The sequence below is a fragment of the Sesamum indicum genome, unplaced genomic scaffold (assembly GCF_000512975.1).
Source record: "Sesamum indicum cultivar Zhongzhi No. 13 unplaced genomic scaffold, S_indicum_v1.0 scaffold00132, whole genome shotgun sequence".
NCBI lineage: Eukaryota > Viridiplantae > Streptophyta > Magnoliopsida > Lamiales > Pedaliaceae > Sesamum > Sesamum indicum.
In genome coordinates, this window is record NW_011628056.1 from 333,479 (window position 1) to 358,568 (window position 25,090).

At 34.6% G+C, this 25,090-nt stretch overlaps 1 long non-coding RNA gene and 1 pseudogene across 1 annotated transcript; both read left to right on the forward strand.

Moving 5' to 3' along the window:
- LOC105179291 overlaps positions 1 to 25,090 on the forward strand; it is a 35,992-nt pseudogene that overhangs the window by 3,061 nt on the left and 7,841 nt on the right.
- On the forward strand, positions 4,390 to 4,919 carry LOC110011274. The gene is made up of 3 exons (XR_002286315.1): positions 4,390 to 4,463; positions 4,572 to 4,627; positions 4,737 to 4,919. It is a non-coding gene; the product is annotated as an uncharacterized LOC110011274 (long non-coding RNA).

A 25,090-nucleotide genomic window follows, 5' to 3' on the forward strand; every position in this document is an offset into this window, starting at 1 on the left:
GCTATAGCAATTTAAATTATTATTTTGTTAATTATGTAAAATAAAATAGAACAACAAGTAGTATTATATCTCAATGTATAGAACAACATAAAAAATACTAAATCATTTATTAATCATAACTTTAGTAAATATATAAGTTAAATTATCAGATTATTTAATAGAATTCAAAAAATAAGATATTCATTGAACGAAATTCTAATATATTTTACATTATAGTATTAAATATGTATTTATTTAGGGATAATTGGACCGCCTTTTCTTTAAGTTTGTTATAATTATACGTAGACTTTATGTGATTTGGAAAATTACATCTAGTACTTCTGATTTTATTATCATCTAACAAATAGTTCTTCCCGTTAGTTAAAATTCATCAAATGTGCAAATATTAGCAGAACAAAATTGAATAAAAATCCAGATTTACCTTTGATTGGCTTATTACTGAAGAATTGTAGGTCAAATAATTTTTTCTATTTAAACTGCTCTTATACATCTTCACGCACGCTAATGCATGTGAGAAGGTATATCTTCACCCTTATAAAGGTTGTTTTGCCAAAAAAAATTTATTGACCTACAATAAGTAGTAAGTCATTCGCGGATAAATATAGTTTTCCATTCCAATATCTTTTACTAATATATAAGAAAATTTTATGAATTTTGACTAATAGAGGGATTAAATTGTTGAATGAAAATAAAAGATATTGTTGCTAAATGTAATATTTCAAACTACAGACAGTTTATGTATAATTACATCAAATTTTAATGAAGGATTGTATAATCATCCCATTTATATAAAATGTCTGTAACACTAAAAATATATAAGCATTAAAACAAAAGAGGAAACTTGCAGATAGAAACATATGTGGAAGGCGTGATTAGGGTTTGTTGATTGGCTCTGCTTTTGATCTTGATCAACACCGTTTCCAATTTGGAGTTACTTACATGGGTACTTATATGACTGTATCAACATTTCAGATTGTTATATGATTGTAGGTCAGCCATTTAAAGAGGTTATCAAGTAACAATCCCAACGATGACAAATAGAGCGTGCTCATGTACTTCATGATAATTCCAAATGTATGCAGTAAATGAGCTTTGAAGGCCTTTCTTTACATCATTGGTCTTATTAAATTTTTGTACTATGATTAAGAATTTTTGCGCCGGCCCTCTCCCTGATAAAGAAAGTGATGACATTTTACTGTTCTTTAAGCTTTACAATAAAAACGAGGACTCTCCTGACTTATATGTATTCCGTCCACATAAGCGAACTGCCAATGTAACAAACTAACCATGTGGGCAAAGAGCTGGCCCAATGACAATTCGAATAAATGACAAGGCAGGCCACATAAGTAATAGAACAAACAAAATAAAGAAGACGTGTTTCCCAAATGCAATTTAATTAAAATATCTCATCCAGTGTCCAAAATGCCAATGTCTGCGTCTACTTCCTCAAGCTACTGCTGTTGTTAGTTTAGCTGTTGTTGCTGCTTACATTGCTGCTGCAAATGGAGATGATCAACTCAACAGTCCCCCCACAAGTGGGATGGGGATCGATAGACACCAGGCCCAACTTGGAGCTAAATACATTAGCCAATTGCATAAAACCAGGAACAAAGGAAGGAGAAATAAAACAATCCTTGAAGGCATTTCGAACGAGATGACAGTCTAATTCGAGGTGCTTCGTACGCTCGTGGAAGACCAGCTTAGCTAGAATATGTAACGTGGCCTTATTATCACAAAACAAATAAATAGGCAGTGAGATAGGAATGCTGAAATCGGAGAGAATGTATGGCATCCAACGAAGTTCACCAACAGTCGAATCCAAACTCTTATATTCAGACTCAGCAGTGGAACGAGAAATGGTGACTACTTCTTGGTTTTCCACGATACGAACACATCACCAAGGTAGACACAGTATTCTGTGAGAGAATGCCTAGAGTCCGGGCAACACGCCCAATCGGCGTCACAGAATGCACGAAGAGCCAAGGAATTACTAGTTAGAAAATACAATCCTTTGGAGGGAGATCCCTTGAGATAACGAACCACATGGCAATGCTGCCTTCCAATGCGAGTCACAAGGTTGATTTAGGTAGTGACTAAGCTGCTGTACTGATTAGGAAATATCCGGTCGCGTGAAGCCAAGATAAAGTAATCGGCCAACCAATCTTCGATAAGAATCAGGACGCGGGAGAATGGGACCAGAGCTAGCAGCCAACTTCAAACCAGAGGGAAATGGACTAGACGCAGATTTTGCTTGATCCAACCCAGTTTCCTTGATAATGTCCATCGCATATTTCGTCTGTGCCACATAAAGTCCTGAAGCACTACGAGCGATTTCAAGTCCAAGAAAGTACCTCGCATCTCCCATGTCTTTAATAATGAACAATTTGTGAAGATACCGCTTAACCTAATCAATATCATCAAGAAAGGGACCTGTAATGAGAATTTCTCAATGTCCTACTTGGTTGAACGATTTTATTTGCTCTACTCAACACTCATCCTCGCTTCTTACACACACCTCTGCATACAAATCGTCTACATAGATGAGTAAAGCCATAAGACTCGAGCATGAAGGCTTGACAAATAAGCCCTACAAACCTAAACACGGGAGAGCATGCACATCATGCTCACTACTTTTTCAGTTTCCTCCCTCCGGGGTTAGACGCGAATGAGCATGTACGTCACAGTTACACCATCTAGACCTAGATGCGGATTACCATGCAAGACAAGCTCACCTTTTTCTCACCTTCCTCCCCCTGAACTTAGATGCGGATGAGCATGCACGTCACACTTACTCCATGTCTTCCTCCCTCCAAACCTAGATGTGGATGAGCATTTACGACAAGTTTAGGTTCCTTCCTCCGGACCTAGATGCGGATAATACGTCAAGCTCACTTCATGTCTTCCTCTCTTCCGACGTAGATGCGGATGTGCATTTATGTCAAAACTCACTTTATACGTTCCTCCATCTGGACCTAGGTGCAGATGAGCATGCACGCGCGTACTTCCTTCTAACCTTGAGAGTATATCTCTACAAGAGTTGTCCTTGTTATTCTTTCAAGTAGTTAATTCTCACTCAAATTCTCTTCTGTAGATTCCCTTTGTAGTTTAATACCAATAGTTATTTATAATTTTTTAGATTTCATATAGTAGCTTTGCATTTGATTGAAAACCATATCTTTAGTTGTCTCGAGTTTATGCTTATCCAATATCTTGTGCCTAGAAAATGAATTGTTATGTTTTTACTTGAATTTTATACTTCAAAATAGCAATAAGACGGCTAACATAGATGAGACTCGTATTTGCCACATTGGAGCTTGCTATTGCAAGCTCCCTATGATGCAAATCTCTTAAGATGAACAACCCATTTATTGCACTGCCATATTTGACATTTGCGTTCTTGCTTGCTCTCGAACTTATCTTTTATTTTTCTCTACATGTTTCTCCTCCTTGAGATAGTCCTTTTTATCACATGCGCAGTGATGTGCTGCATATTAACTATTGCATAAGCTATCTAAAGATAGCGTAGTTAAATTACTTTCCCAGCCCATATTATTTGTTTCATAAAAAAGTTTTACCTGTTGAAGTATTTGGATATCTGATGCACTTATTTGCTTAAAATTATAGAAAATATAAAACAAGTACATTGTCTCTACGAGATAGAATGATTCATTCTGGTGTATAATGTTATATTATCCAATGACTTTGTTGGATTTTTTGGCCCATGCCCCCCCCCCCCACAACTTGGATGGCAGCCCACTTACTGCCCGGCCCATTACCTGACCCAACCCTTCTTCTACTCTTCTACTTAACCCTATTCTTCCACTATTCAGCCGATGCCTCTTCCTCTCCCTCCTTTCTATCTCTTGTTTGTTTCCTCTCAAGTTTCCAATGCTCTTGAAAATCTCTCATCACCTGACCTCTTTCTATCTCTATTCTCTGTATTCTATCTGTGTATATATATATTGGTCTTCTGTGGTTTTAAAGAGATAGAACAACAGAAAAACTAAAACCCCTTTTCGTGAAATACTTTGTCAGAATATTTGCTGAGTGTGAGAGAAACTTTTTAGTGGAATTTTGAGTGATTCTAAATGAAGCCTAAGTGGTCTATTTGTAGATCTTTGTGTCATGGTGGATTTGTGGGTTTTTTGCAACCATGAGGGTTGCAGGCCGATGGTGGCGCTTGGGCATTCGGTTACCAGATTTGGCTCCTGAGCCAATTACTTTACTGCTTTTCGTATTGCTATTTTTCTGTTATTCTTTCTTTATTCATTGATCTGAAATTATTGTATAAGGGTTTCCAAATCCACCATTATCTCTGTAGTTATTGTTTTATTTGAGTTCATCACTTTGTGGATAAATTCCCAACAGATCTCATCATCTTCCATGATTCTTTGAAATTCCTCGCACTTTTTATTTCTCCCTCTCTTACTCCGTGTTTCTGGTTATCCTCGTGTGATGCCTATGTTAGTGTGCTTTTTTGCTCTTCGACTTCTCTTTTATTTTCTCTCTTTGCATTTCTCCTCCTTGAAATGGTCCCTTTAATCACATAGTCGATATTTGTAATTCTGCAGGTTATCCACTTTCGCTGCTTGGAAAGTTCTGAAAAGGATGAATTTTGTTTACAACTGTGAGTTTAATAAAAGACAAACTTTTCATTCTAGAGAGTAATTTTCTATGTTATGATTGGTAATATTGATCCACTTAATGCTGCTATTCAAATTTCACTAATTGTGAAGGGCAAAGCTTGATTCATATGATGAAGTTGTTAAGAGAGTAGCAAACCAACTCGGAGTCGATGATCCATACAAACTGCGGCTTACATTACACAATATCTACTCTCATCGACCAAAAGCTCATCCTATAACATATCAAGGACTAGAAAACTTGTTAGAGATGCTGCTGCATTACGACCAAGTACGCATTCATACAACTCTACATCGGGGTTGATTTGATCTGAAATTATTGTATAAGGGTTTTCAAATCCACCATTATCTATGTAGTTACTGTTTTATTTGGGTTCGTCACTTTGTGGATAAATTACCAACAGATCTCATCAAATTATCTTCCATGATTCTTGGAAATTCCTCGCTCTTTTGATTTCTCCCTCTCTGGCTCCTTGTTTCTCATTATCTTAATGTGATGCCTATGTTTGTGTTCTTTATTGCTCTTCGACTTCTCTTTTATTTTCTCTCTTTGCATTTCTCTTCCTCCAAATGGTTCCTTTTATCACATAGTCGATGCTGTGCCTCATATTGAGTATTGTATACGTTAAGTGCCTGAACAAAGCATAATTAATTACTTTCCTAGCCCGTATTATTTGTTTCTCTACAAAAGGTTTTACCTATTGAAGTATTTTGGTATTTGATGCAATTATTTGCTTAAAAATATACAAAATATAAAATTTGTACATTGTCACCTCCGAGAAACAATGCATAATATCGATGTATAATATTATCGAGTGATCTCATCATATTATCCTCCACGACTCTTTAAAATTTTTGCTCTTTCTCTTGCACCTGATCTTGGTTCCCATTATCTTAGTGTGCATGTGGGTGTGCATACCTGGACAATATTAGTTACTCAACGTATCCCATTTATAACGTCTATTTCCTTTCGGTGACCCCAAAATAATGGTTCTAAGTCTAAAAGTATTCTTTTTCCCCGTAACTACCTTCTTGTTAAAGAAATTATGTGATGCTTCTAACTTTCATCTAATATATCCAGACTATTTGGGTTTGTAATTCTGCAGGTTATCCACTTTCGCTCCATGGAAACGCCTGAAAAGGATGAATTTTGTTTACAACTGTGAGTTCTATAAAAGACAGACTTTTAATTCTAGAGTGTTGTTTCCTATGTTATGATTGGTAATATAGATCCACTTAATGCTGCTATTCAAATTTCAATAATTGTGAAGGTCAAACCTTGATTCATAAGATGAAGTTGTTAATGATCCAACTCGGAGTTGATGATCCGTCCAAACTACGGCTTACATTACACAATATCTACTCTCAGCGACCAATAGCTCATCCTATAACATATCGAGGAGTAGAATACTTGTAAGAGATGTTGCTGCATTACGACCAAGTACGCGATCATGCGACTCTAAGTCGGGGTTCGTTTGATCTAAAATTATTGTATAAGGGTTTTCAAATCCACCATTTCATCACTTTGTGTGTAAATTTCCAATCGATCTTATCATATTATCTTCGATGATTCTTTGAAATTCCTCGCTCTTTCTTTTTCTCCCTCTCTGGTTTCTTGTATCTCGTTATCTTAGTGTGATGCCTATGTTTGTGTTCTTTATTGCTCTTCGACTTCTCTTTTATTTTCTCTCTTTGCATTTCTCCTCCTCCAAACGGTTCCTTTTATCACATAGTCGATGTTGTGCCTCATAGTGACTACTGTACACGTTAATTCCCTGGACAAAGCGTAATTAATTGCTTTCCTAGCCGCTATTATTTATTTCTCTACAAAAGGTTTTACCTATACAAGTATTTTGGTATTTGATGCTATTATTTGCTTAAGAATATACAAAATATATTATTTGTACATTGTCACCTCTGAGAAACAATGAATCATATCGGTGTATAATATTATCGAGTGATCTCATCATATTATCTTCCACGACTCTTTAAAATTTTTGCTCTTTCTCTTGCACCTAGTCTTGATTCCCATTATCTTAGTGTGCATGTGCGTTTGCATACCTGTACACTATTAGTTACTCAATGTATCTCATTTATAACGTCTATTTCCTTTCAGTGACCCAGAAATAATGGTTCTAAGTCTAAAAGTATTTTTTTTTCCCGTAACTACCTTTTTGTTAAAGCAATGATGTGATGCTTCTAACTTTCATCTAATATATCTTGACTTTTTTGGTTTGTAATTCTGCAGGTTATCGACTTTCGCTCCTGGGAAAGGCTTAAAAAGGTTGAATTTTGTTTACAACTGTGAGTTCAATAAAAGACAGACTTTTAATTCTAGAGTGTAATTTCCTATGTCATGATTGGTAATATTGATCCACTTAACGCTGCTATTCAAATTTCACTAATTGTGAAGTTCAAAGCTTGATTCATATGATGAAGTTGTTAAGAGACTAGCGAACCAACTCCGAGTCGATGATCCATCCAAACTACGACTTACATTACACAATATCTACTCTCAGCGACAAAAAGCTCATCCTATATCATATCGAGGAGTAGAAAACGTGTTGGAGATGCTGCTGCATTTCGACCAAGTATGCATTCATACAACTCTAAGTCGGGGTTCATTTGAGTTGAAATTATTGTATAATGTTTTTCAAATCCACCATTATCGCTGTAGTTATTTTTTTATTTAGTTTCATCACTTTGTGGATAAATTCCCAACAGATTTCATCATATTATCTTCCATGATTCTTTGAAATTCCTCGCTCTATCTATTTGTCTCTCTCTGGCTCCTTGTGTCTCGTTATCTTAGTGTGATGCCTATTTTTGTGTTCTTTATTGCTCTTCGACTTCTCTTTTATTTTCTCTCTTTGCATTTCTCCTCCTTGAAATGGTCCCTTTTATCACATAGTCGATGTTGTGCCTCATATTGACTACTATATACGTTAATTGCCTGAACAAAGCATAATTAATTACTTTCCTAGCCCGTATTATTTGTTTCTCTACAAAACGTTTTACCTATTGAAGTCTTTTGGTATTTGATGCTATTATTTGCTTTAAAATATAAAAAATATAAAATTTGTACATTGCCACCTCCGAGAAACAATGAATCATATCGGTGTATAATATTTTCGAGTGATCTGATCATATTATGTACCACTTCTCTTTAAATTTTTTCTCTTTCTCTTGCACCTGGTCTTGATTCCCATTATCTTAGTGTGCATGTGCTTGTGCATAACTGGACACTATTAGTTACTCAATGTATCCCGTTTATAACATCTGTTTTCCTTTCAGTGACCACAAAATAAGGGTTCTATGTCTAAAAGTATTCTTTTTCCCCGTAACTACCTTCTTGTTAAAGCAATGATGTGATGCTTCTAACTTTCATGAACTATATCCTGACTTTTTTGGTTTGTAATTCTGCAGGTTATCCACTTTTTCTCCTTGGAAAGGCCTGAAAAGGATGAATTTTGTTTACAACTGTGAGTTCAATAAAAGACAGACTTTTAATTCTAGATTTTAATTTCCTATGTTATGGTTGGAAATATTGATCCACTTAACGCTGCTATTCAAATTTCACTAATTGTTAAGGTCAAAGCTTGATTCATATGATGAAGTTGTTAAAAGAGTAGCAAACCAACTCGGAGCCAATGATCCGTCCAAACTACGGCTTACATTACACAATATCTACTCTCAGAGACCAAAAGCTCATCCTAGAAAATATTGAGGAGTAGAAAACTTGTTAGAGATGCTGCTGCATTACGACCAAGTACACATTCATACAACTCTAAGTCGGGGTTCATTTGATCTGAAATTATTGTATAAGGGTTTTCAATTCCACCATTATCTATGTAGTTATTGTTTTATTTGGGTTCATCACTTTGTGGATAAATTCCTAACTGAACTCATCATATTATCTTCCATGATTCTTTTAAATTCCTCGCTCTTTCTATTTGTCCCTCTCTGGTTCCTTGTTTCTCCTTATCTTAGTGTGATGCCTATTTTTGTGTTCTTTATTGCTCTTTGACTTCTCTTTTATTATCACTCTTTGCATTTCTACTCCTTGAAATGGTCCCTTTTATCATATAGTCGATGTTGTGCCTCATATTGACTATTGTAAACGTTAATTGCCTGAACAAAGCATAATTAATTACATTCCTAGCCCGTATTATTTCTTTCTCTACAAAACGTTTTACCTATTGAAGTGTTTTGGTATTTGATACTATTATTTGCTTAAAAATATATAAAATATAAAATTTGTACATTGCCACCTCCGAGATATAATGAATCATATCGGTGTATAATATTTTCGAGTGATTTTATCATTTTTTCTTCCACGACTCTTTAAATTTTTTCCCTTTCTCTTGCACCTGATCTTGATGCCCATTATCTTAGTGTGCATGTGCGTGTTCATACCTGGACACTCTTAGTTACTCCATGTATCCCATTTATAATATCTATTTCCTTTCAGTGACCCCAAAATAATCGTTCTAAGTCTAAAAGTATTCTTTTTCCCCGTAACTACCTTCTTGTTAAAGCAATGATGTGATGCTTCTAACTTTCATCTAATATGTCCTGGCTTTTTCGATTTGGAATTCTGCAGGTTATCCACTTTCGCTCCTTGGAAAGGCCTGAAAAGGATGAATTTTGTTTGCAACTATGAGTTCAATAAAAGACAAACATTTAATTCTAGAGTGTAACTTCCTATGTTATGATTGGTAATATTGATCCACTTAACGCTGGTATTCAAATGTCACTAATTGTGAAGGTCAAAGCTTGATTCATATGATGAAGTTGTTAAGACAGTAGCAAACAAACTCAGAGTCGATGATCCGTCCAAACTACAACTTACATTACACAATATCTACTCTCAGAGACCAAAAGCTCATCCTAGAGCATATCGAGGTGTAGAAAACTTGTTAGTGATGCTGCTGCGTTATGGCCAAGTTTACATTCATACTACTCTATGTTGGGGTTCATTTGATCTGAAATTATTGTATAAGGGTCTGCAAATCCACCATTATCTCTGTAGTTATTGTTTTATTTGGGTTCATCACTTTGTGGATAAATTCCCAACCGAACTCGTCATATTATCTTCTATGCTTCTTTGAAATTCCTCGCTCTTTCTATTTCTCCCTCTCTGGCTCCTTATTTATCGTTATCTTAGTGTGTGGCCTATGTTTGTGTTCTTTATTGCTCTTCGACTTCTCTATTATTTTCTCTCTTTGCATTTCTCCTCGTTAAAATGATCACTTTTATCACATAGTCGATGTTGTGCCTCATATTGACTATTGTATACGTTAATTGCCTGAACAAAGCATAATTAATTACTTTCCTAGCCCATATTTTTTGGTTCTCTTCAAAACGTTTTACCTATTGAAGTGTTTTGGTATTTGATACTAATATTTGCTTAAAAATATATAAAATATAAAATTTGTACATTGGCACCTCCGAGATATAATGAATCATATCGGTGTATAATATTTTCGAGTGATTTTATCATTTTATCTTCCACGACTCTTTAAATTTTTTCTCTTTCTCTTGCACCTGATCTTGATTCCCATTATCTTAGTGTGCATGTGCGTGTTCAAACCTGGACACTCTTAGTTACTCCATGTATCCCATTTATAACATCTATTTCCTTTCAGTGACCCCAAAATAATGGTTCTAAGTCTAAAAGTATTCTTTTTGCCCGTAACTACCTTCTTGTTAAAGCAATGATGTGATGCTTCTAACTTTCATCTAATATATCCTGACTTTTTCGATTTGTAATTCTACAGGTTATCCACTTTCGCTCCTTGCAAAGGCCTGAAAAGGAAGAATTTTGTTTACAACTATGAGTTCAATAAAAGACAAACATTTAATTCTAGAGTTTAACTTTCTATGTTATGATTGGTAATATTGATCCACTTAACGCTGGTATTCAAATGTAACTAATTGTGAAGGTCAAAGCTTGATTCATATGATGAAGTTGTTAAGACAGTAGACAACCAACTCAGAGTCGATGATCCGTCCAAACTACAACTTACATTACACAATATCTACTCTCAGAGACCAAAAGCTCATCCTAGAACATATCGAGGTGTAGAAAACTTGTTAGTGATGCTGCTGCGTTATGGCCAAGTTTACATTCATACTACTCTATGTTGGGGTTCATTTGATCTGAAATTATTGTATAAGGGTCTGCAAATCCACCATTATCTCTGTAGTTATTGTTTTATTTGGGTTTATCACTTTGTGGATAAATTCCCAACCGAACTCATCATATTATCTTCTATGCTTCTTTGAAATTCCTCGCTCTTTCTATTTCTCCCTCTCTGGCTCTTTGTTTCTCGTTATCTTAGTGTGTGGCCTATGTTTGTGTTCTTTATTGCTCTTCGACTTCTCTTTTATTTTCTCTCTTTGCATTTCTCCTCCTTAAAATGGTCACTTTTATCACATAGTCGATGTTGTGCCTCATATTGACTATTTTATATGTTAATTGCCTGAACAAAGCATAATTAATTACTTTCCTAGCCCATATTATTTGGTTCTCTTCAAAATGTTTTACCTATTAAAGTAGTTTGGTATTTGATGCTATTATTTGCTCAAAAATATACAAAATATAAAATTTGTACATTGCCACGTCCGAGAAAGAATGAATCATATCAGTGTATAATATTTTTGATTGATCTTATCATCTTATCTTCCACGACTCTTTAAAATTTTTTCTCTTTCTCTTGCACCTGGTCTTGATTCCCATTATCTTAGTGTGCATGTGCGTGTGCAGACCTGGACACTATTAGTTACTCAATGTATCCAATTTATAATGTCTATTTCCTTTCAGTGACCCCAATATATTCTTTTTCCCCGTAACTACCTTCTTGTTAAAGCAATGATGTGATGCTTCTAACTTTCATCAAATATATTCTGACTTTTTTGGTTTGTAATTCTGCAGGTTATCCACTTTCGCTCCTTGGAAAGGCCTGAAAAGGATGAATTTTGTTTACAATTGTGAGTTCAATACAAGACAAACTTTTAATTCTAGATTGTAATTTCCTATGTTATGGTTGGAAATATTGATCCACTTAACGCTGGTATTCAAATTTCACTAATTGTGAAGATCAAAGCTTGATTAAAACAACTCGGAGTCGATGATCTGTCCAAACTACAACTTACATTACACAATATCTACTCTCAGATTCCGAAAGCTCATCCGAGATCATATCGAGGTGTAGAGAACTTGTTAGAGATGCTGCTGCATTACGGCCAAGTTTACATTCATACAACTGTATGTTGGGGTTCATTTGAATTTTATTTGGGTTCATCACTTTGTGGGTAAATTCCTAACCAAACTCATCATATCATCTTCCATGATTCTTTGAAAATCCTCTCTCTTTCAATTTCTCCCTCTCTGGCTCCTTGTTTCTCGTTATCTTAGTGTGATACGTATGTTTGTGTTCATTCTTGCTCTTTGACTTCTCTTTTTTTTCCTCTCTTTGCATTTCTCCTACTTGAAATGGTCCCTTTTATCATATCACAGATGTTGCGCCTCATATTGACTATTGTATACGTTAATTGCCTAAACAAAGCATAATTAATTACTTTCCTAGCCCGTATTATTTTTTTTTCTACAAAACATTTTATCTATTGAAGTATTTTGGTATTTGATGCTATTATTTGCTTTAAAATATACAAAATATGCGCCTCATATTGACTATTGTATACGTTAATTGCCTAAACAAAGCATAATTAATTACTTTCCTAGCCCGTATTATTTTTTTTCTACAAAACATTTTATCTATTGAAGTATTTTGATATTTGATGCTATTATTTGCTTTAAAATATACAAAATATAAAATTTATACATTGCCACCTCCGAGAAACAATGAATCATATCGGTGTACAATATTATCGAGTGATCTCATCATATTATCTACCACGACTCTTTAAAATTTTTTCTCTTTCACTTGCACCTGGTCTTGCTCCCATTATCTTAGTGTGGATGTGCGTTTGCATACCTGGACACTATTAGTTACTCAATGTATCTCATTTATAACGTCTATTTCCTTTTAGTGACCCCAAAATAATGGTTCTAAGTCTACAAGTATTCTTTTTCACCGTAACTACCTTCTTGTTACAGCAATGATGTGATTCTTCTAACTTTCATCTAATATATCCTGACTTTTTTGGATGGTAATTCTGCATGTTATCCACTTTCTCTCCTTGGAAAGGCCTGAAAAGGATGAATTTTGTGTACAACTGTGAGTTCAATAAAAGGTAGACTTTTTATTCTAGAGTGTAATTTCCTATGTTGTGATTGGTAATATTGATCCACTTAACACTGCTATTCAAATTTCACTAATTGTGAAGGTCGAAGCTTGATTCATATAATGAAGTTGCTAAGAGAGTAGCGAACCAACTCAGAGTCGATGATCCGTCCAAACTACGGCTTACATTACACAATATCTACTCTCAGCGACTAAAAGCTCATCCTATAACATATCGAGGAGTAGAAAACTTGTTTGAGATGCTGCTGCATTACGATGAAGTAAGAATTCATACAACTCTAAGTCAAGGTTCATTTGATCTGAAATTATTGTACAAGGGTTTTCAAATCCACCATTATCTCTGTAGTTATTATTTTATTTGGGTTCATCACTTTGTGTATAAATTACCAACCAAACTTATCATATTATCTTCCATGATTCTTTGAAAATCCTCGCTGTTCTATTTCTCCCTCTCTAGCTCCTTGTTTCTCGTTACCTTAGTGTGATGCCTATATTTGTGTTCTTTATTGCTCTTCGACTTTTCTTTTATTTTCTCTCTTTGCATTTCTTCTCCTTGAAATGGTCCCTTTTATCACATAGTTGATGTTGTGCCTCATATGGACTATTGTATATGTTTATTGCATGAACAAAGCATAATTAATTACCTTCCTAGCCCATATTATTTTGTATCTCTACAAAAGGTTTTACCTATTAAAGTATTCTGGTATTTGATGCTATTATTTGCTTAAAAATATAGAAAATATAAAATGTGTACATTGTCACCTCCGAGAAACAATGAATCATATCGGTGTATAATATTATCGAATGATCTCATCGTATTATCTACCACGACTCTTTAGAATTTTTTCTCTTGCTCTTGCACCTGGTCTTTATTCTCATTATTTTAGTGTGCATGTGCGTGTGCATACCTGGACACTATTAGTTACTCAATGTATCCCATTTATGACGTGTATTTCCTTTTAGTGACCCCAAAATAAAGGTTCTAAGTCTAAAAGTATCCTTTGTCCCCTTAACTACCTTCTTGCTAAAGCAATGATGTGATGCCTCTAACTTTCATCTAATATATCCTGACTTTTTTTGTTTGTAATTTTTCAGGTTATTGACTTTCGCTCCTTGGAAAGGCCAGAAAAGGATGAATTTTGTTTACAGCTGTGAGTTCAATAAAAGATAGATTTTTAATTCTAGAGTGTAATTTTTTATGTTATGATTGGTAATATTGATCCACATAACGCTAGTGTTCAAATTTCACTAATTGTGAAGGTCAAAGCTTGATTCATATTATGAAGATGCTATGAGAGTAGCGAACCAACTCCGAGTCGATAATCCGTCCAAACTACGGCTTACATTACACAATATCTACTCTCAGCAACCAAAATCTCATCTTATAATATATCGAGGAGCAGAAAACTTGTTAGAGATGCTGCTGCATTACTACAACTCCATACAACTCTAAGTCAGGGTTCATTTGATCTGATATTATACTATAAGGGTTTTCAAATCCACCATTATCTCTGTAGTTATTATTTTATTTCGGTTCATCACTTTGTGGATAAATTCACAACCGATCTCATAATATTTTCTTGCATGATTCTTTGAAATTCCTCGTTCTTTCTATTTCTCCCTCTCTGGCTTCTTGTTTCTCGTTATCATAGTGTGATGCCTATGTTTGTATCCTTTATTGCTCTTCGACTTCTCTTTTATTTTCTCTCTTTGCATTTCTCCTCCTTGGAATGGTCCCTTTTCTTGTATAGTCAATGTTGTGCCTCATAGTGACTACTGTATACGTTAATTGCCTGAACAAACAATAATTAATTGCTTTCCTAGACGCTATTATTTTTTTCTCAGCAGAATATAAATTTGCTACTATTATTTGCTTAAAAATATACAAAATATAAGTTTTGTAGATTTTCACCTCCAAGAAACAATGAATCATATCGGTGTATAATATTATCGAGCAATCTCATCATATTATCTTCCACGACTCTTTAAAATTTTTGCTCTTTCTCTTGCACCTGGCCATGATTCCCCTTATCTTAGTGTGCATGTGCATGTGCGTACCTGGACACTATTAGTTACTCAATGTATCCCATTTATAACGTCTATTTTCGTTCAGTGACCTCAAAATAAAGGTTCTAAGTCTAAAAGTATTCTTTTTCCCCGTAACTAACTTCTTGTTAAAGCAATGATGTGATGCTTCTAAGTTTCATCTAATATATCTTGACTTTTTTGGTTTGTAATTATCCAAGTTATCGACTTTCGCTCATTGGAAAGGCCAGAAAAGGATGAATTTTGTTTACAACTGTGAGTTCAATAAAAGACAGATTTTTAATTCAAGAGTGTAATTTCCTATGTTATGATTGGTAATACTGATCCACTTAACGCTGCTATTAAAATTTCACTAATTGTGAAGGTCAAAGCTTGATTCATATGATGAAGTTGCTAAGAGAGTAGAGAACCAACTCAGAGTCGATGATCCGTCCAAACTACGGCTTACATTACACAATATCTACTCTCAGCGACCAAAAGGTCATCCTATAACATATCGAGGAGTACAAAACTTGTTAGAGATGCTGCCGCATTACGACCAAGTACGCATTTATACAACTCTAAGTCAGGGTTCATTTGATCTGTTATTATAGTATAAGGGTTTTCAAATCCACCATTATCTCTGTAGTTATTATTTTATTTGGGTTCATCACTTTGTGGATAAATTCCCAACCGATCTCATCATATTTTCTTCCATGATTCTTTGTAATTCCTCGCTCTGTCTATTTCTCCCTCTCTGGCTTCTTGTTTCTCGTTATCTTAGTGTGATGCCTATGTTTGTGTCTTTTATTGCTCTTCGACTTCTCTTTTATATTATCTCTTTGCATTTCTCCTCCTTGGAATGGTCCCTTTTATCATGTAGTCGATGTTGTGCCTCATAGTGACTACTGTATACGTCGATTGCCTGAACAAAGCCTAATTAATTGCTTTCCTAGCCGCTATTATTTGTTTCTCAGCAGAATATAAATTTGATACTATTATTTGCTTAAAAATATACAAAATATGAATTTTGTACATTGTCACCTCCGAGAAACAATGAATCATATTGGTGTATAATATTATCGAGCAATCTCATCATATTATCTTCCACGACTCTTTAAGAGTTTTGCTCTTTCTCTTGCACCTGGTCATGATTCCCATTATCTTAGTGTGCATGTGCATGTGCGTACCTGGACACTATTAGTTACTCAATATATACCATTTATAAAGTCTATTTTCGTTCAGTGACCTCAAAATAATGGTTCTAAGTCTAAAAGTATTCTTTTTCCCCGTAACTAACTTCTTGTTAAAGCAATGATGTGATGCTTCTAAGTTTCATCTAATATATCTTGACTTTTTTGGTTTGTTATTATCCAGGTTATCGACTTTCGCTCATTGGAACGGCCAGAAAAGGATGAATTTTCTTTACAACTGTGAGTTCAATAAAAGACAGATTTTTAATTCTGGAGTGTAATTTCCCATGTTATGATTGGTAATATTGATCCACTTGACGCTGCTATTCAAATTTCAATAATTGTGAAAGTCAAAGCTTGATTCGTATGATGAAGTTGCTAAGAGAGTAGCAAACCAGCTCAGAGTCGATGATCCGTCCAAACTACGGCTTACATTACACAATATCTACTGTCAGCGACCAAAAGCTCATCCTATAACATATCGAGGAGTACAAAACTTGTTAGAGATGTTGCCGCATTACGACCAAGTACGCATTTACACAACTCTAAGTTAGGGTTCATTTGATCAGAAATTATAGTATAAGGGTTTTCAAATCCACCATTATCTGTGTAGTTATTATTTTATTTGGGTTCATCACTTTGTGGATAAATTCCCAACCGATCTCATCATATTTTCTTCCATGATTCTTTGTAATTCCTCACTCTTTCTATTTCTCCCTCTCTGGCTTCTTGTTTCTCGTTATCTTAGTGTGATGCCTATGTTTGTGTCCTTTATTGCTCGTCGACTTCTCTTTTATTTTCTCTCTTTGCATTTCTCCTCCTTGGAATGGTCCCTTTTATCATGTAGTCGATGTTGTGCCTCATAGTGACTATTGTATACGTCGATTGCCTGAACAAAGCCTAATTAATTGCTTGCCTAGCCGCTATTATTTTGTTTCTCAGCAGAATATAAATTTGATACTATTGTTTGCTTAAAAATATACAAAATATAAATTTTGTAGATATTCACCTCCGAGAAACAATGAATCATATCGGTGTATAATATTATAGAGCAATCTCATCATATTATCTTCCACGACTCTTTAAAATTTTTGTTCTTTCTCTTGCACCTGGTCATTATTCCCATTATCTTAGTGTGCATGTGCATGTGCGTACCTGGACACTATTAGTTACTCAATATATCCCATTTATAACGTCTATTTCCGTTTAGTGACCTCAAAATAATGGTTCTAAGTCTAAAAGTATTCTTTTTCCCCGTAACTAACTTCTTGTTAAAACAATGATGTGATGCTTCTAAGTTTCATCTAATATATCTTGACTTTTTTGGTTTGTAATTAACCAGGTTATCGACTTTCGCTCATTGGAAAGGCCAGAAAAGGATGAATTTTGTTTACAACTGTGAGTTCAATAAAAGACAGATTTTTAATTCTAGAGTGTAATTTCCTATGTTATGATTGGTAATATTGATCCACTTAATGCTGCTATTCAAATTTCACTTATTGTGAAGGTCAAAGCTTGATTCATATGATGAAGTTGCTAAGAGAGTAGGAGAACCAACTCAGAGTCGATGATCCATCCAAACTACGGCTTACATTACACAATATCTACTCTCACCGACCAAAAGCTCATCCTATAACATATCGAAGAGTACAAAACTTGTTAGAGATGCTGCTGCATTACGACCAAGTACGCATTTATACAACTCTAAGTCAAGGTTCATTTGATCTGATATTATAGTATAAGGGTTTCAAATCCACCATTATCTCTGTAGTTATTATTTTATTTAGGTTAATCACTTTGTGGATAAATTCCCAACCGATCTCATCATATTTTCTTCCATGATTCTTTGTAATTCCTCACACTTTCTATTTCTCCCTCTCTGGCTTCTTGTTTCTCGTTATCTAAGTGTGATGCCTATGTTTGTGTCCTTTATAGCTCGTCGACTTCTCTTTTATTTTCTCTCATTTGATCTGATATTATAGTATAAGGGTTTTCAAATCCACCATTATCTCTGTAGTTATTATTTTATTTATGTTAATCACTTTGTGGATAAATTCCCAACCCATCTCATCATATTTTCTTCCATGATTCTTTGTAATTCCTCACACTTTCTATTTCTCCCTCTCTGGCTTCTTGTTTCTCGTTATCTTAGTGTGATGCCTATGTTTGTGTCCTTTATTGCTCGTCGACTTCTCTTTTATTTTCTCTCTTTGCATTTCTCCTCCTTGGAATGGTCCCTTTTATCATGTAGTCGATGTTGTGCCTCATAGTGACTACTGTATACGTCGATTGCCTGAACCAAGCCTAATTAATTTCTTTCCTAGCCGCTATTATTTGTTTCTCAGCAGAATATAAATTTGATACTATTATTTGCTTATAAATATACAAAATATAAATTTTGTAGATATTCACCTCCGAGAAACAATGAATCATATCGGTGTATAATATTATCGAGCGATCTCATCATATTATCTTCGCGACTCTTTTAAAATTTTTGCTATTTCTCTTGCACCTGGTCATGATTCCCATTATCTTAGTGTGCATGTGCATGTGCGTACCTGGACACTATTAGTTACTCAATGTATCGCATTTATAACGTCTATTTCCGTTCAGTGACCTCAAAATAATGGTTATAAGTCTAAAAGTATTCTTTTTCCCCGTAACTACCTTCTTGTTAAAGCAATGATGTGATGCTTCTAAGTTTCATCTAGTATATCTTGACATTTTTGGCTTGTAATTATCTAGGTTATCGACTTTCGCTCATTGGAAAGGCCAGAAAAGGATGAATTTTGTTTACAACTGTGAGTTCAATAAAAGACAGATTTTTAATTCTAGAGTGTAATTTCCTATGTTATGATTGGTAATATTGATCCACTTAATGCTGCTATTCAAATTTCACTTATTGTGAAGGTCAAAGCTTGATGCATATGATGAAGTTGCTAAGAGAGTAGCGAACCAACTCAGAGTCCATGATCTGTCCAAACTACGGCTTACATTACACAATATCTACTCTCACCGACCAAAAGCTCATCCTATAACATATCGAGGAGTACAAAACTTGTTAGAGATGCTGCCGCATTACGACCTAGTACGCATTTATAAAACTCTAAGTCAGGGTTCATTTGATCTGATATTATAGTATAAGGGTTTTCAAATCCACCATTTCCTCTGTAGTTATTATTTTATTTAGGTTAATCACTTTGTGGATAAATTCCCAACCGATCTCATCATATTTTCTTCCATGATTCTTTGTAATTCCTCACACTTTCTATTTCTCACTCTCTGGCTTCTTGTTTCTCGTTATCTTAGTGTGATGCCTATATTTGTGTCCTTTATTGCTCTTCGAATTCTCTTTTATTTTCTCTCTTTGCATTTCTCCTCCTTGGAATGGTCCCTTTTATCATGTAGTCGACGTTGTGCCTCATAGTGACTACTGTATACGTCGATTGCCTGAACCAAGCCTAATTAATTGCTTTCTTAGCCACTATTATTTGTTTCTCAGCAGAATATAAATTTGATACTATTATTTGCTTAAAAATATACAAAATATAAATTTTGTAGATATTCACCTCCGAGAAACAATGAATCATATCGGTGTATAATATTATCGATCGATCTCATCATATTATCTTCCACGATTCTCTAAGATTTTTGTTCTTTCTCTTGCACCTGGTCATGATACCCATTATCTTAGTGTGCATGTGCATGTGCGTACCTGGACACTATTAGTTACTCAATGTATCCCATTTATAACGTCTATTTCCGTTCAGTGACCTCAAAATAATGGTTCTAAGTCTAAAAGTATTCCTTTTCCCCGTAACTAACTTCTTGTTAAAGCAATGATGTGATGCTTCTAAGTTTCATCTAATATATCTTGACTTTTTTGGTTTGTAATTATCCAGGTTATTGACTTTCGCTCATTGGAAAGGCCAAAAAAGGATGAATTTTGTTTACAACTGTGAGTTCAATAAAAGACAGATTTTTAATTCTAGAGTGTAATTTCCTATGTTATGATTGGTAATATTGATCCACTTAATGCTGCTATTCAAATTTCACTTATTGTGAAGGTCAAAGTTTGATTCATATGATGAAGTTGCTAAGAGAGTAGCGAACCAACTCAGAGTCCATGATCTGTCCAAACTACTGCTTACATTACACAACATCTACTCTCAGCGACCAAAAGCTCATTCTATAACATATCGAGGAGTAAAAAACTTGTTAGAGATGCTGCTGCATTATGACCAAGTACGCATTTATACAACTCTAAGTCAGGGTTCATTTGATCTGATATTATAGTATAAGGGTTTTCAAATCCACCATTATATCTGTAGTTATTATTTTATTTGGGTTAATAACTTTGTGGATAAATTCCCAACCGATCTCATCCAATTTTCTTCCATGATTCTTTGTAATTCCTCACTCTTTCTATTTCTCCCTCTCTGGCTTCTTGTTTCTTGTTATCTTAGTGTGATGCATATGTTTGTGTCCTTTATTGCTCGTCGACTTCTCTTTTATTTTCTCTCTTTGCATTTCTCCTCCTTGGAATGGTCCCTTTTATCATGTAGTCGATGTTGTGCATCATAGTGACTATTGTATACGTCGATTGCCTGAACAAAGCCTAATTAATTGCTTGCCTAGCCGCTATTATTTGTTTCTCAGCAGAATATAAATTTGATACTATTATTTGCTTATAAATATACAAAATATAAATTTTGTAGATATTCACCTCCGAGAAACAATGAATCATATCGGTGTATAATATTATCGAGCGATCTCATCATATTATCTTCCACGACTCTTTAAAATTTTTGTTCTTTCTCTTGCACCTGGTCATGATTCCCATTATCTTAGTGTGCATATGCATGTGCGTACCTGGACACTATTAGTTACTCAATATATCCCATTTATAACGTCTATTTCCGTTCAGTGACCTCAAAATAATGGTTCTAAGTCTAAAAGTATTCTTTTTCCCCGTCACTAACTTCTTGTTAAAACAATGATGTGATGCTTCTAAGTTTCATCTAGTATATCTTGACATTTTTGGCTTGTAATTATCTAGGTTATCGACTTTCGCTCATTGGAAAGGCCAGAAAAGGATGAATTTTGTTTACAACTGTGAGTTCAATAAAAGACAGATTTTTAATTCTAGAGTGTAATTTCCTATGTTATGATTGGTAATATTGATCCACTTAACGCTGCTATTCATATTACACTAATTGTGAAAGTCAAAGCTTGATTCGTATGATGAAGTTGCTAAGAGAGTAGCGAACCAACTCAGAGTCGATGATCTGTCCAAACTACGGCTTACATTACACAATATCTACTCTCAGCGACCAAAAGCTCATCCTATAACATATCGAAGAGTACAAAACTTGTTAGAGATGCTGCAGCATTACGACCTAGTACGCATTTATAAAACTCTAAGTCAGGGTTCATTTGATCTGATATTATAGTATAAGGGTTTTCAAATCCACCATTATCTCTGTAGTTATTATTTTATTTAGGTTAATCACTTTGTGGATAAATTCCCAACCGATCTCATCATATTTTCTTCCATGATTCTTTGTAATTCCTCACACTTTCTATTTCTCCCTCTCTGGCTTCTTGTTTCTCGTTATCTAAGTGTGATGCCTATGTTTGTGTCCTTTATTGCTCGTCGACTTCTCTTTTATTTTCTCTCTTTGCATTTCTCCTCCTTGGAATGGTCCCTTTTATCATGTAGTCGATGTTGTGCCTCATAGTGACTACTATATATGTCGATTGCCTGAACCAAGCCTAATTAATTGCTTTCCTAGCTACTATTATTTGTTTCTCAGCAGAATATAAATTTGATACTATTATTTGCTTAAAAATATACAAAATATAAATTTTGTAGATATTCACCTCCTAGAAACAATGAATCATATCGGTGTATAATATTATTGATCGATCTCATCATATTATCTTCCACGATTCTTTAAGATTTTTGTTCTTTCCCTTGCACCTGGTCATGATTCCCATTATCTTAGTGTGCATGTGCATGTGCGTACCTGGACACTATTAGTTACTGTGCATGTGCGTACCTGGACACTATTAGTTACTCAATGTATCCCATTTATAACGTCTATTTCCGTTCAGTTACCTCAAAATAATGGTTCTAAGTCTAAAAGTATTCTTTTTGCCCATAACTAACTTCTTGTTAAAGCAATGATGTGATGCTTCTAAGTTTCATCTAATATATCTTGACTTTTTTGGTTTGTAATTATCCAGGTTATCGACTTTCGCTCATTGGAAAGGCCAAAAAAGGATGAATTTTGTTTACAACTGTGAGTTCAATAAAGACAGATTTTTAATTCTAGAGTGTAATTTCCTATGTTATGATTGGTAATATTGATCCACTTAATGCTGCTATTCAAATTTCACTTATTGTGAAGGTCAAAGTTTGATTCATATGATGAAGTTGCTAAGAGAATAGCGAACCAACTCAGAGTCGATGATCCGTCCAAACTACGGCTTACATTACACAATATCTACTCTCAGCGACAAAAAGCTCATCCTATAACATATCGAAGAGTACAAAACTTGTTAGAGATGCTGCCGCATTACGACCAAGTACGCATTTATACAACTCTAAGTTAGGGTTCATTTGATCTGATATTATAGTATAAGAGTTTTCAAATCCACCATTATCTCTGTAGTTATTATTTTATTTGGGTTAATCACTTTGTGGATAAATTCCCAACCGATCTCATCATATTTTCTTCCATGATTCTTTGTAATTCCTCACACTTTCTATTTCTCCCTCTCTGGCTTCTTCTTTCTCGTTATCTTAGTGCGATGCCTATGTTTGTGTCCTTTATTGCTCGTCGACTTCTCTTTTAGTTTCTCTCTTTGCATTTCTCCTCCTTGGAATGGTCCCTTTTATCATGTAGTCGATGGTGTGCCTCATAGTGACTACTGTATACGTCGATTGCCTGAACCAAGCCTAATTAATTTCTTTCCGAGCCGCTATTATTTGTTTCTCAGCAGAATATAAATTTGATACTATTATTTGCTTAAAAATATACAAAATATAAATTTTGTAGATTGTCACCTCCAAGAAACAATGAATCATATCGGTGTATGATATTATCGAGCAATCTCATCATATTATCTTCCACGACTCTTTAAAATTTTTGCTATTTCTCTTGCACCTGGTCATGATTCCCATTATCTTAGTGTGCATGTGCATGTGCGTACCTGGACACTATTAGTTACTCAATGTATCGCATTTATAACGTCAATTTCCTTATAACGTCTATTTCCGTTCAGTTACCTCAAAATAATGGTTCTAAGTCTAAAAGTATTCTTTTTCCCCGTAACTAACTTCTTGTTAAAGCAATGATGTGATGCTTCTAAGTTTCATCTAATATATCTTGACTTTTTTGGTTTGTAATTATCCAGGTTATCGACTTTCGCTCATTGGAAAGGCCAGAAATGGATGAATTTTGTTTACAACTGTGAGTTCAATAAAAGACAGAATTTTAATTCTAGAGTGTAATTTCCTATGTTATGATTGGTAATATTGATCCACTTAACGCTGGTATTAATATTTCACTAATTGTGAAAGTCAAAGCTTGATTCATATGATGAAGTTGCTAAGAGAGTAGCGAACCAACTCAAACTCGATGATCCGTCCAAACTACGGCTTACATTACACAATATCTACTCTCAGCGACCAAAAGATCATCCTATAACATATCGAGGAGTAAAAAACTTGTTAGAGATGCTGCTGCATTATGACCAAGTACGCATTTATACAGCTCTAAGTCAGGGTTCATTTGATCTTATATTATAGTATAAGGGTTTTCAAATCCACCATTATATCTGTAGTTATTATTTTATTTGGGTTAATCACTTTGTGGATAAATTCCCAACCGATCTCATCATATTTTCTACCATGATTCTTTGTAATTCCTCACTCTTTCTATTTCTCCCTCTCTGGCTTCTTGTTTCTCGTTATCTTAGTTTCTTTGTAATTCCTCACTCTTTCTATTTCTCCCTCTCTGGCTTCTTGTTTCTCGTTATCTTAGTGTGATGACTATGTTTGTGTCCTTTATTGCTCGTCGACTTCTCTTATATTTTCTCACTTTGCATTTCTCCTCCTGGGAATAGTCCCTTTTATCATGTAGTCGATTTTGTGCCTCATAGTGACTATTGTATACGTCGATTGCCTGAACAAACCCTAATTAATTGCTTTCCTAGCCGCTATTATTTGTTTCTCAGCAGAATATAAATTTGATACTATTATTTGCTTAAAAATATACAAAATATAAATTTTGTACATTGTCACCTCCGAGAAACAATGAATCATATCGGTGTATAATATTATCGAGCGATCTCATCATATTATCTTCCACGACTCTTTAAAATTTTTGCTCTTTCTCTTGCACCTGGTCTTGATTCCCATTATCTTAGTGTACATGTGCATGTGCGTACCTGGACACTATTAGTTACTCAATGTATCCCATTTATAACGTCTATTTCCGTTCTGTGACCTCAAAATAATGGTTCTAAGTCTAAAAGTATTCTTTTTCCCCGTAACTAACTTCTTGTTAAAGCAATGATGTGATGCTTCTAAGTTTCATCTAATATATCTTGACTTTTTTGGTTTGTAATTATCCAGGTTATCGACTTTCGCTCATTGGAACGGCCAGAAAAGGATGAATTTTCTTTACAACTGTGAGTTCAATAAAAGACAGATTTTTAATTCTGGAGTGTAATTTCCCATGTTATGATTGGTAATATTGATCCACTTGACGCTGCTATTCAAATTTCAATAATTGTGAAAGTCAAGTCAAAGCTCGTATGATGAAGTTGCTAAGAGAGTAGCGAACCAACTCAGAGTCGATGATCTGTCCAAACTACGGCTTACATTACACAATACAATATCTCAGCAACCAAAAGCTCATCCTATAACATATCGAGGAGTAAAAAACTT